The 14,907-nt window shown below is 32.1% G+C and overlaps 1 pseudogene; it reads right to left on the bottom strand.

The window, feature by feature from the left end:
* Positions 1-11,797: 11,797 nt before the first annotated feature.
* LOC125833546 (probable jasmonic acid carboxyl methyltransferase 2) lies at positions 11,798-13,137 on the bottom strand (annotated as a pseudogene).
* Between the last annotated feature and the right edge of the window lie 1,770 nt (positions 13,138-14,907).

The raw sequence follows: 14,907 nt of genomic DNA, 5'->3' as shown, positions 1-14,907 counted from the left end.
AACGACAACGACTCGGTTGAAAATGAGAACTTGGTTGATCAACCAAAAGGGAGCTTTTGTGATCGATCAAATGAGAACTTGGGTGATCAACTAAATGAGAGCTTTTGTGATCAATCTAATGACAACTTGGGTGATGATTCAATGAATATACATGATCATTCAGTGGATGTTGAAGATCACTAAGTAGATACAGAAGATTTCGAACATTTTGAAGAAGTGCAGGGAGAGATGGAATTGAGATCACAACCCAACCATTCTTTCTCTGATGGAACTAATTTTTACATCTATCAAACATTCAGTACCAAGCGTGAGCTACAATTGTTATTAGCCGAAGCAGCGGCGAGAAAATCTTTTGATTTTGCTAGAATGAAGAGTTGTACTAAATACTTAAAGGTGAAATGTGTATCTCGTAATTGTGCGTGGATGTTGCGGGTAAAGAAATATGAGTGTACAAATAGATTTTGTATCTACACGTATATTGGTGATCACAGTTGCGATGTTGAACATGCCATCAACAACTATAGAAAACTTTTGACCAAAGTCATTGCGTCACTTTATGTGAATCTTTATCGTGGTGGCAAGGGTCCAAATGTTAAAGAGATTCAGAGGACTGTTTTTAATAATTTTCATTGTAGTTCAAGCTATTGGAAATGTTTGAAGGGAGGTGTGACTGCCAAGAAAATTGTTCGAGGGATAGCAGAACACGGATATTCATGCTTACCGGCCTTTTAATATATGATCAACACTCTTAATGTTGGTTCTAGCTATTGTATCATGGTAAGCGGGGATACTCATAGATTGATGTATTACTTCTTAGCTTTTGGTGCTTGCATTAGGGGATTTTTTCACATGAGAAAGGTAATTGCGGTCGTCGACACTCATTTATATGGTAAATACGAGTGAGTATTATTGAGCGTTGTTGCACAAGGTACGAAGAATCATGTTTATCTAATTGCCTTTTGCGTTGTGGAAAAACAGAACGATGCATCTTGGATGTTCTTCTTTGAGAAGTTGAAGGATATTGTGGTCGATGAATCAGATATGTTTTATTTTCGATAGACACAAAAGCATTGCCAACGGTATTGCATAGGTTTACAATCATACTCATCACAGATATTGCATGAGACACCTCAGTGAAAATCTTCGGGTAAATCACCAATGTGGAGATTCCCTCTATCTATACTACAACGTGGAAAAGGCATATTCTTTGGAAGAGTTCAACGATCATTTTATAGAATTCAAGGACAAATTCCCTAAGGCAGCCTTCGTCCTTGAGCATGAAATTGATTTTGAAAAGTTGAGCAGAGCACATTTTCCAAGCAACAAGTATGATGCACAAATATTGCCGAGTCACTCAAAGCGATGTTGATAGACGAGAGAGAGTACTCCGTGACATCCATATTTAATTCGATTGCTAAGAGATTTGGAGAATTATTTAGGGAGAGGCATGCATATGTCCTTAAATCAAAGGGTAATAAAATGGTGCCGGTTGCCGAAAGGATCACAAGAAAAAAAATGATCAAGGGTGACTCATTGTATGTAGAGAACATAACTGAGGATGGTAATCAATTCACCGCGTTCGGCGCAGGTTTTACTTCCACTGTTAACCTACTAGAAAAGTCATGTTATTGTAGGCAATATGACTTGGTCAAGATATCGTGCGCTCACACAATGTCTGCTTTGAGATCGAAGCATGGCGATGAGTATGGTATGAGCATCTATGAATAATCTTCGCCTTTATATAAAGCTGAAACATATCTCATTGCATACTCTGAATGTATTAATGTTGTCCTTATCGAATCGGAATGATGTGTGCTAGAAGAATTGCTAAGCGTGAATATTTTTGCATCCCTTATCGATACTAAAATTAGAAAGAAGAAAAGAAAACGTGTCAAGGGTCTTAGATAGATTTGACTAACTGTAATGACCCTAAAGGTCATTTTTGGAAATTATCATAAAATGACCGTTTTACCCCTCCTGATAATTACCCCGAGTCCTAATTGTTGTGTATTTGAAGTTGGTTTGAAGGAAAATTGATGAAAAGTTGAGTTTTTAAGAGTTGAAGTTTGGTTAAAAGTGCTACTACGAGTCATTTGGAGTTTCGAGACTCGAATCGGATTTCCGTCGATTCCAGCAGTTTTAGAATGTCGAAACGGGTCTATGAGAATTTATGGAGTTGAATTTGGAGTTAAAACGAAAATTTGAGGTCCTAAGTTGCTAAAATTGTGAAATTTTGATCAAGAGTTGACTTTGGTCAACAAACGAGGTTCCGGTGCTCGAAATGGAATTCCGAGGGCACCGTTGGATTCAGGGGGTGATTCTAAGTCTAGAATGAGTCTTGGTTGAATTTTTAGAGGCCCCGAGTGCGTTTCGAGTTTTTGAGTCTAAAGTTAGTTTCTTGACGCCTTATCGGATACCGGGTCAAGGAGACCTCGAATTCAAATTCCGACGATTTCATTGAGTCTGAAATGTCATTTTCAAGCTAGTAGCATATTTGGTTTGTGTTCGGGAAGTGCCAAATGAGTTTTGGGTGAGCTTTTAAGCTTCTTGGATGCTTTGACACTATTTCAGCAAATTGTGGCAACTAAAGGGTTCATTATTAGTTTTAAAGGTCGAAAAATTATTCCGAAGGTTCTGAAATTTTGAGCATGAATTTTAAGACTTATCTGCAAATTTTGGTGCATTTTCGCTAACCCGAGATTGGACTTTTATCGCAAATAAGAAATAATTGTTTACCGAGTAGAAATGATATTTGACTGGGAAAACGAGCATGAAATTGAGCTCCGATTGAACGAGCAGGTCCGTATCATTATTTAAGACATTTACAAAAAGAATTGGGTCATTTCACTATCGTATGAGGAAATTACGGCCTTTTTAGTGAAAGATTAACTGCTGTTTTTCTGGTGCATAACAGTCATGTACTGTAATAAAAATCTTAGATTGTGTTCATTTGGTATTTTGAGCATATCAGGAGTTCTAGAGATCGGAATGGAGTGATTCTTACGGGTTTCTTCTTGAATTAATATGAAGGTTAGTATTCAATCTTCAATTCGACATTTTTCTCATAATTTGTTTATCTGGTTTTTTTTTCCCTATCCGTAAATCTCTTTGGAAAAATTGGGGTTTTATCGATTTAGACTCCCTTTTTGATGAAAAAGGTATATTTACGATCCTTATGTTATGGGTAAACTGATTTTAACGTAAAATTATTGATTCATCGATTATTTTCATCATATTAACCGCGTACAATTTGGACTTTCCCGGTAAAGTTAAAGTTTGATAAATCGAGAATTTCAAGGTCGATCTTAACTCCGTTTTTGATGAAATTTCATATTTGAACTTATCTAAGCATGGGTAAGATGTTTTTTTTCAAGAGATATTTCATTTTCGAGTCGGGGTTTCGGATCCGAATATTTTAGGCTTCTTCAAGAGCGTGGATTTTCCTTCAAATTGAGTTTGTGAATTGATTTCAACTCCGTTTTCAAATTGGTTTTCACCATTAGGTTCCAAATACTTTAAGGATCATTTTACATAAAAAAATTCCAGATTTGGGTATCGTTTTCCGGTATGAGACTTTTGGACCGTTTTGCCCTTTTTCCTAAATTTCTTGATTTTGGTGTCATTGGACTCAAATTGTGATTGTGATTAATTGTTTGAATAGATTATCGTGATCCGGATTATACTCGGAAAGGAAAGGCTCAAGTCAAGTAACTTTTGGAGTTCGTTTTAAGGCAAGTGGCTTCCAAACTTTGTAAAACTCTTAGACTACGCATGACTACTTTCCTAATTGTGTTGTGGAGTAATGGGGATTGAGGATGAGTTTTATTTGTTGATTGAAATTGTTGTAATGAAAGATGGGGAATAAAACGAGTTAAATGTGTTATATGTGACTTGAATTTGTTGAATAAGTCATGTGATAACTGATATTGAGGGGATAGAAGAGCATGAGTAGGCTATGATTGATACAGACATTGTGATTGAGACAGGTGAGTGTAATGCTATGATGTGGTTGTGATATGGTTGTGATTGAGACAGGTGATGTGTAATACTATGATGTGGTCGTGATATGGTTGTGATTGAGACAGGTGATGTGTAATACTATGATGTAGTCGTGATATCGTTGTGATTGAGACAGGTGATGTGTAATACTATGATGTGGTCGTGATATGGTTGTGATTGAGACAGATGATGTGTAATACTATGATGTGATAGTGATATGATTGTGATTGATGACATGTGTATATTCATTATTCATCCCATGTGTGAACTATCTGTTGCATGAGTTCTGAGACATTGATATGAGGATGGATGGATATGAGACACAGTTGAGACTAGCTCCGGCTAGAGATATATGAGATGGACTAGCTCCGGCTAGCGATTTGGATGTCGATGGGATCCGGTTCCGGCGGTGATACATGGTCCATGTGTGGCCCCCATGGGTTCTGATTTGAGTATTCAGCGCGGACTGATTACGTCAACAGATATGTATCATAGGACAGACATGCATCACGACTACATGACATCATTATTGTCTTTTGCATCGCATTTGCCTTATCTTTGTCTGTGATGTATGGATTGTATCGGTTTACCCTTCTTATGTGGAATATGATCTACTTGCTCTTATTTGTTGATCTGAGGTTGATGAGAATATAGTGTTGGTTCTGGCTGTTGAATATGATCTGTTTAGTATAGGTTGGTTGGTTTGCTGCTGGATTGAAGTTTCGGTGGTTCAGTTGGGTTTGAAATGAGTTGTTTGTAGCTACTAGTTTTTCTTAGTTTAGAGTTACTTGCGAGTACCTGTGGTTTTCGGTACTCACCCTTGCTTCTACACAATTGTGTAGGTTGACAGCTCTCACAAATTCGACTTAGTATTTTCTTTAGCAGATTGCGCTTCGGGACATACTCGAGATGTAGCGGTTCATTCCAGACGTGCCCTTGAGTTATCTTTACTTTCAATTTTGTTCTATTCGAGAACTATACTCTGAGACTTGTATATTTTTATTTGAATTATGTATTTAGAGGTTTGTACATGTGACAACCAAATTTTGGGTAGTGTTGAGTCTTAATTAAAGTCTTCCGCTTATTTATTATCTTTTATTCTCGTATTTCTACTTCTCTATCGTTGTGGTTGGGTTAGGCTGACGTGTCCGGTGGGAAATGGGCACGTGCCATCACATCCGGATTTGGGGTGTGACACTAACTTTATTTTTGTAATTAATCTACTGGATGTTAAGCTGCTGTTTATTTTGGACCCCAACATTTTGGACAGTTTAATATCAATTATTATCGAATTTACTCATGATCTAATATAGATCAATCAAAAGATGACATACATTTTGTACACTGTCTATTAAATGTTTATTATTGAGTCCACTCGTTGTGTATTAAAGTGTGTATAATTAATATATGGAAATTTATGGTATTTGTAATGCAATAATTTTAATGTATGCATTAGAATGTAATTTTCAAAATATTTATTTTTACATTTTTTCCCCACTAAAACTGTGAATTTTTCCTCATGCATGCTATTTTTAATGCTCAAAATTAAACAATGCATAATAAATAACCTATGTATAACTAATCAAACATACAACCAATCTCACCTTACTTAGATATACACTTTACCAAACGACACATTAAAGAATTGTCAAAAAATCAGACGTTAACATCGAAAAAGTAGCAATTTGTACTTTGTTACCGTTGTAAAATTTGGATAATTGACTATTATCATTGTTGATCAAAATAGATAGATAATTAAGACAGTCGATACTTTTTCATGTGCTTGGTTTATATTGTACCAACGACATCTACACTTCAACACTAATAAAGTATATACGAGTTGATATCATGATCCAAAAATGATCTATACTGCACCTACTAGAATATGACGCTTATATATAGATCGTAGCTAGTATAATATAAAAGGGAGAATGATTAACTAATAATAAACTATATTATTAAAATTTATTCAATTAAATAAGCTTAAACAAGTCATGTAAGGGTCCACATACATTAGGGGTGGAGATAAATGATGTATGAGAAAGAGTTGTAGTTATACAATCAACATCTTCAATGTAATATGTGAGAAAACACAAGTATGTTGATAGAATTTCACTTGTTCAACCACAACTCTTCCCAAACATCATGTAACGGTCCATAAAAATTGAGGGTGGTGATCAATAATGTATGGGAAGATGTTGATTGTATAACCACAACTATTCCTCATTCATACTTGAGCTTTCTCACACATTAGTTTGAAGATATTGATTGTATAACTACAACTCTTTCTCATACATCATTTATCTCCTCCCCAACATATGTGGACACTTACATGACTTGTTTAAACTTATTTAATTGAATAAATTTCATTAATATAGTTTATTATTAGTTAATCATTCTCCCTTTTAAATTATACTAGCTACGGTATATATATAAGCATCAATTCTAGTAGGTAAAGTATAGACCATTTTTGGATCATCATATCAATCTGTATATACCTTATTAGTGTTAAAGTGTAGATGTCGTTGGTACAATATAAATCACGCACATGAAAAAGTATCAATTGTCTTAATTATCTATATATTTTAACCAACAGTGACAATAGTCAATTATCCAAATTTTACAATGGTAACAAAGTACAAATTCCTACTTTTTCAACAGTAACATTTGTTTTTTTTAGTGTATAAAAAGAAGGATTCATGAACTCCTCCATCTTATTCTATTTTAAAATACTTAAACATCCATTTTAATTATGTCTCAAGCATCTCAAACATCCAATGCAAAAAAGTCTTACGTTTGTCGTTGTAGTAATTCAACTATGTTGAGGACGTCACACACTGATATGAACCCAGGTCGATAATTATTTAACTATGCAATTGGTGCATGCTCTTTTTTTAAAGTGGATTGAAAATGATTCATCAACGAGCAGCCCATCAAAATTGCATCCGCGACTCGAGACATCAAATTTTCAAGGCGTTACTAAATTTTAAATTTTAGAAAGGCTTCGAAACTCCGAAGAAAATAGGGATTTGCTATTGACTTTATTCAAAGAAGACGAAGAGCAGAGGGATCACTTTAAAGGATTGCTAAAAGACACCGAAAGAGATAAGGATCAACTAAAACAAAGGCTGATATTGGCTGAAGAAAAAGAGAAATGCCTAAAAATAATATTGTATGGTTTGTTGTTAGTGGTTACTTTTTGGAAATGTGTAACAGTGATACAATAGTACAATCTTATATCTTTTACTCATGTAGTAGTACAATCTATTAATAAAATGAAGTCTTTCTTGTATGATAAGACAATGCATTATATATACAATTTAAAGTCGATAACTGACAACAATATCCATCAAAACAAAAATAACATTTACATAATCCAATTGTCTTAAATATCACTTCAAAAACCAACTACTTCAACAACCAATTGTCTTAAAAGGCACTTCAAAAACCAACTGTCTTAATATTCAATCACCAAAAACTAATTATCTCAAAATCCAACCGTCTTAATAGTCAACCACAAAAAATCAACCATTTCAAAATTCAATTGTCTTAAACCCACTTTAAAAATCAAATCTATACTTGTATTGGGATGAAAAATGATATTTTATATACTTGTATTGTTATCCCCAAGTTCTTAAAATAATGAAAAGGCCCATGACCCCACGACTCAACTCCACTTTTTCACTTTTTCTAACCCTAACCCTAAAAATTAAATTAAAAAGAAATTAAGTGGCTATTGTTCAAATTAAGTTTTGGGAGTGTCCCCATGCTAATTAATCTCATGTTTGTGGTGTGGTTTGATTTGGTTATTACCCAACAAAAAATTAAATCAACTAAGGTATTTAACAATTTTAAAGGCACAAAATAGCGGTCAAATAAACCTCATAAAATGATGAGTAGATGATCGTTTGCAATATTTAAATCCAACTAAGAATTGGGGTCGATCCCATAGAAAATGGATAATTAATGCATAATTAAGCTACTAGTTATTAATTTTCACATATAGTCACTCAAAAATAGTTTAATTATGCTCCATAGCTATAGTTTGTTAATTACAATTCATTTGTGTTTGTATAAAGTGAGAGAGAGATTGACAGAAGAGAATCGAGAGAGGGACTGAGTAGGGAGAGGAGAGAGGTGAGGGAGAGATGACTGAAAAAGAGGAGAGAGGGGGGCGAGATTCGAGAGAGAGATGAGAGAGGCGAGAGATAGGAGTGTAATTATAGCTAAAAGTAAGTTCCGAAATATAATTAATGCAAACTATAGCTATGTTAACTAATTAACTAGTATATGTTTGTTTAACCGCTTAATTTTCCCTTTTAAAATTGCAAGAAAAAATTGTGGATTTTAAATGTGAACAGTGTATTTTGTCCATTAAATATCAACTTAAGCAATTAAGACCCTATTTATCGAATTGAGAGTTGCTTGCAAATATAAAGGTTACTAAGGAAATGGTAGCATGAATCATAGTAATGTAATTGTATAATTAAACGTGTTTCAATAGATTGATAGCATTAGATAAGCTAGACTATAAATATTATTGACTTTTACCTGATATATAAATAAATATTATAGACGAATGATAAAAAAAATTAATGCTCTTTTGGCTTTCTGCGGTAACATGATCATACACATGTATGTTAGTCATTTAATGTTATTAGAATAAGCATCTTTTTGAAAAGTGATTTTTTATCAATTATTAAAAAATAACTTTGTGACGCAGTTTGATTTGATTTTTACTCAAAAGAAAATCAAATCAATCTATTTATCGAATTGGGAATTGTTTGCTAGTAGTAATGTTTTTTCTAGAAATATTCTAACATGAATCGTCATAGTAATTGGATAATTAAACTTGTTTCAATAGGTTGATAGCATTAGGTAAGCTACTATTGCCTGGTATATATTACTATAGACAATGATCCAAAATTATTGCCCTTAATTGACTTTTTACGCATACATCATATGGTATATATTATATATGTAACATAATAATACACAGGTTAGTTAGTCATTTGATATTATTAGTAGTATCATTTTGCAAAGTAATTTTTATCAATTACTAAGCGAACTTACAAAATAGTATTAACAAATTATCAATAGAAGAAAAATATTACTAACATATTACTTGGAAGTTGTTCTGATAGGAAAAGTATCATACCAAGGACCTAGAGATGCCATATGATCCGAAATATAAATAATTTGTTTAATCTACCCAAAATTTTATAGGATGGGTCAATAATGAAAGCAAAGTTTAGCGAGGACGTTGAGTCCCTATGAGGAGGGTGGTAACACCTTGATGGGTGGGTAAAGCTCTTCACTTTTTTCTTCAATTATGATGTAGGATTTATCTTAAAGTGAATATCATTATTTTGTAAATTATAATGGTTGGTAATTACCTAATAGCTTAACCACCCTTTGCTTAATTGAGTAAATGTCTCAAATGGTCACTCTAAGTTTATTATAGGTTTAAAAGTCGTTAGATAATTAAATAATAATTTGAGGGAATTAGTAATTTAATCCTGATAAATTTTATCCATTTAATTTTGATTATGTTTATTATAGTCAATACTTATTACTATTATTAAACTAATGACATAATAATTGCAGGAAAATTGTGAAGAAACGATTTTGTGTAAATCAAAGTCTTTTAATGAAGAACAAAAAATGCAAACAACATTTCTAAGGACCTTCATGTTTTTAATATAACTAGTCTCTATGAACATGTTTTACACCTTATACCCTATACATTATCATACAAAAAAAAAGTTAGGTAAAATTATTTGTAATTATAAATATTTGTTTAATGAGGTACAAAAGTGTTATTAGAAACCAATTTTAGTAGTGTGGTAACAGATGGTATCGGAAAATTTTATGCTCTTATTTTATAATTACACTAACTTTTCAAGTTTTTCAATATATAGTGAGTATGTTGCAGCTTATTGATGACATGACCTTATAAAAAGGTACGGAGGTCATGAATTGGAGCAAAAAATTAGTAGATAGTTGAGTATTTTGCTTTTTTCAGCATAAGATTAGGCTTGATAATAGTCTGAAGCACTATGTATGTTGCAGTATAGCATTATTCATGCAGTGTCTTTGATATTTGCTACCATATTTCGTTGTTACTTTTTTTTTTTTTTAATTATTATTCTTGTGTATTGCCTATCATATTAATTGTCAGGTTTTATTTATAGCGGTATTTCCCCGTTCATAACTAAGTTAGAAATGGTATTTTTAAGACCAATATTTGAATTGGAATCCAATCTCGATCCAGACTCTTAACACTTGAATCTAGACACGACCTCAACGACGGACTCGAAATTCGATCCAAAACCTGACATCCCACTCTCGATCTTGACACCCAAAAGTTTATTTACACTTAAATTATCTATCTCCTACAATTATAAATATATAGAAAGGTTACATAATTTTCTGATTCATGAATGTTACATAATTATTTTGTAAATTATAATGGTCGGTAAATAGCTCTATCACACTTTTTATCCGATTAAAACTTTCAAATGATCACTCAAGTTTTTTAAAAAATGATATGTTGCTTTGTTTTACATTAATAAAGTCACCTAATCTGTCAGTTATAGCTTAAAAAATCATTATTGCCGAATTATCAACTAGATTCGCAGGATATCTTTAATTTATATCCATGTGGACCTAACTATTTTTTGTGTCCCTAATTACTTGTCTATTTTTGAATTGGTATACCCATTAAGAAAACAATTATTGACATAGTAAATTTATCATTTTACCCCTATTAATTATGAAGTGGATGAATTAAAAACTTAAGATTTTCAAAAGGTTCTACCTTTTTCAAAGTAATTAATTGAGGATATAATAGGTTAAAAAAATGTTTTTCTTGATTTTTCAAACTGGATAAATAATTAGAAACAACTAAAAAAAAGGAAAAGTGAACAAGTAAATAGCAACAACTTTATCGCTACGATAGAAATTTATAGTTGATATATGTTATTGCTACGTGATAAATATTGTTGTGGCAACATTAATCTTTTAGCCACAATAAATTATTTGAAACAAAATATTGTAGCTAAATACAATATTTTGCTTTAAATTATAAAGAATTGTGGCAATAGTTAAATGATATAGCTATAGATTTTTTCTGTAGTAAAATTTTGTAGGTAATTATTTACTTTTGTCGCGTGTTATAATTTATGACTTTTAGCTTTTTAAGTGTTGAGGTTAATTAACAAAACCATTAGTGAGGAGTGATCAACTTATGACTTTTAGCTTATAAGTGTTGTGATTAATTAGCGTCGTTAATGTTAAAAAGAAACGGATAGAATATAATAACTCCTCAAATTTATTCAATACCAATAAATTCTCACTCCTTCAAAAGATACTTCATTTGTCCCTAATTACTTGTCCACTATTTCTTTTTTAGTTGTCCCTAATTACTTGTCCATTTTGACAAATCAAGAAAAGACAAACATTTTTTACCTATTATACGCTTAATTAATTACTTTGAAAAATGTAGAACTTTTTGAAAATCTTAAGTTTTTAGTTAATCCAATTCATAATTAATAAGGGTAAAATGGTAAATTTACTATATTAATTATTGTTTTATTAATAGGAGTATCAATTCGAAAGTAGACAAGTAATTAGGGAGAGAAGATGGAGTATTGTAGTACAATCTCCTGAAATTATTTAATGGAGTAACAATAACTATCACTCCCTCAAAGACATTGGAATCGACATTAACATAAATTAAACATAAATATCTTTAACAGCTTACTACTCTAGTATTGGCAAGTGCAACATCTTGTTGTCATTTCTTGTTTGTTAAAGATATGACAATGTTGAAGAAGTCGCCTTTTTGAACCAACAAATGACAAGTCAAATGGTAGGCATATCTCTCAAACAAATAATCAACAATGGAATCTTCGAATTGGAAATGGCTAACAAGCATTTGTTCTGAAACAGCTCTCATGGTTCTTGCTATATGTTTACCACTGCTATACGCATCGAAACAAATATCATCATCGTTGTCCATTTCATTCCAGTTCACTTTGAAAATCTTTATGGTATCAACATCAAATGAACCTTCCATTTGAACAATTTTTTCAACTTCGTCCTTGTATGGTGCATAAAAAGGATAATTAAAGGAGTCTAGTTTTGCCTGTTCAATAAGTCCCTGCATGCATTATCGATCGATCAGTATACAAAAGTTAAACTCTTTACATTAAGAAAACAAGATGCTAGCTGAAGTGGACCTCATGTATTAAATCAATGAATGAGTTTGATAGAAGATCCAGATGAGCAGAGTGACTTCCATAGGGATCAGGAATGCTCCTTCCCATAAATGTTAAAACCATATGTCCACCAGTTACTATTTCCTCGGAGCGTAATTGCAGAAACCTTGAGAAATCCTTGTCAAATTGCTTCAAATACTTGAGGAGAACTTGTCCTTGTTATGTATATGTTGTTATTGTTCTCAATCTTTTCAGGAGCCTACATATTGTTTCAGTATATATAGTAAAATATGACAAACAAAAGACCAGAACTAGAAAGAGTCATTGATCTGATACCTGAGAGAGCCAATGAAGACTGGAAGATGAGTGAACCAAGTGCAAGCTTTTGCTATGAAATAGCCGTTCATAAAAGGAACCTGGAACGCCTGATATGAAACAATTTGCTTCATCTTTGAGATCTCGATAGAAGGATGGAATCGATTTGAATATAGCGTTGAAGTCATTATCAGGAAGATCATTGAGATAAGCTTGAAACTCTGGCATTTTGCAACTCTTTTCGTGGCATAAAACTTGTACAATTTTTATGATATTTGATACTGTGAAAAGTGTGTTTGGTCCTGAAGAGCAACCCAAGTCTGCCATATTAAAACATGACGACTTGGGAAAGTCACCAATATTATTATTGAACATGTTGTTGATGGCATCTTCTAAAACAGGTTTTGCCTCTTGTATTACCTTTCTCTGGAAATCAGAAAAAACATGAATTGAATTGATTACTTAGTTAGTACAACAATTACGCCTATGTGTAATCTAGCCATAAAAGATAATTCATACGTACCTGAAGAGTGGAGCTACTGGCATAACTGCATTCTCCATTTCCTGCATTCATATGCATAAGTAACTTTTCCCCTGCCATTATTTCTGTTACCTATTTTTTTTGCGCTTCCATTGCCTGATATATATACTAACCAATTAATCATGAGTTACGTATTAGGTACAAGTTGTATTTTTACCTAATAATGTATTAGTTAGAAGTTGTATCATTTTCCTAAGTTATACTAATTTCTGAACAATAATTAGGCCTATACTTGGACTTGTATGTTGGTATGCTCTTAAGTTATGGAAAGTTGGGCCTATAGTTGGCCAAAACATTTTCAGCAATATTTAAGAAAGAATATTTGTACCATTCACCAAAAAGAGTACATATACTATTGTGCTGGTTTAGTCCAGTAACTTGTATCCAAATGCAGAACTAGGTGGGGGTTTGTGAGTTCGGATGAATCCACTAGCTTATTCGTAGACCTTGTGTTTGTATTAGAAAATTAAATAAATAGATATATGTATGTTAACTTGTGAATCTCCTAACAAAATTGATTGACAACTCAAAGTGAATAAAGTTGTACCTTCTAATGAGTATCTTTGAGCTACGTTGGCCAACCAAGTGTTTCTACATCTCAACCTTTTGGAAAATGTAACTATTCTTATCAAAATTTAAGAAGCCACACTTCTCAAAGTAATTATAGAATATTGCAAACATTAAATTATTTTGGGCAAATTACAGAAATCACATACTTTTAAGGTAAAATTACAATATATTCCTTAAAAGTTTATAATTACAGAAATTCCTCAAACGTATACAATAATATAAGCGCTAATACATTAATCTGATGCGCGAGATACAATAATATAAGCGTTGATACATTAATCTGATGCGCGGGATACATTAATCATTAAGTAAGATACATTACATTTTATACATAATACACTAATCTGATGTACAATTTATACATGATACACTAATCTGATGTGCGAGATACACTAATCTGATGTGCAAAAATGAGGGATTTTGGAGATTTGTAAAACTTATAGGGGATAATGGTAATAAGTAAACTAAAATGTGGGATTTCTGTAATTTTTTCAATTATTTTTGACGTCTATATATGTTTAATCCACTTTTTTTCACTAAAAATGTAGTTATGGGCTGAGATGCTGCTCAAAATAATAAGGGGTAATGAAAGCCCAAAATCCAGCCCAAGTATAAAGGTTGGGCTTGGACATCTCACTCTACGTATACCTCGGCCCAACTTAATTAATTACCTTTTCCACAATTTTAAACAAAGAGAAAATAAATTACATTACATAAAATACAACTAGTAGTATTTATTTTACTGTTGTCATGTACTCATGTTCTAATCATTTAATTGAAAAATTATTGTCTTTCAAAATAGGATAGTTTTAAAAGTATTTTTCTTAGAAATCAAACTTAGTCCTAGCAGAGCTCTTTAAAGGCACAAGATATAACTTAACTTGTGAGATATTATGATACAAAAATATAAATTTATGTTGAATGAGAAAAATATTTACCTTAAAGAAACAAAAACTAAAAACCAACACTAAATAGGGACAAAAGTGCAAATGACCCCATATATTCTAATTGATATTCTACATTAAATTTTTTTTTATAAAGAGTGATAGTCATCTTGCACATGAAGAATGAGTCTAAGTAATTTGAAAATTAACGTTAACTAGTAACATTTGTTATTTTAATTTGTATATATAAATATGGAGATAATGACACAGTACTTTTAACTTTCTGTGAAGCAGTAAAATAAAATGATGATAGTTAAATAATGACTTAGCATGTTTTTTTCACTTAAATAAAAGGACTAGAAATAGTAATACTCGT

The sequence above is a fragment of the Solanum verrucosum genome, unplaced genomic scaffold (genome assembly GCF_900185275.1).
Source record: "Solanum verrucosum unplaced genomic scaffold, falcon-dt-bn FXZP01000307.1, whole genome shotgun sequence".
Classification (NCBI taxonomy): domain Eukaryota; kingdom Viridiplantae; phylum Streptophyta; class Magnoliopsida; order Solanales; family Solanaceae; genus Solanum; species Solanum verrucosum.
Note: the sequence above shows the minus strand (reverse complement) of the source record. Positions and strands in the feature narration are given on the sequence as shown.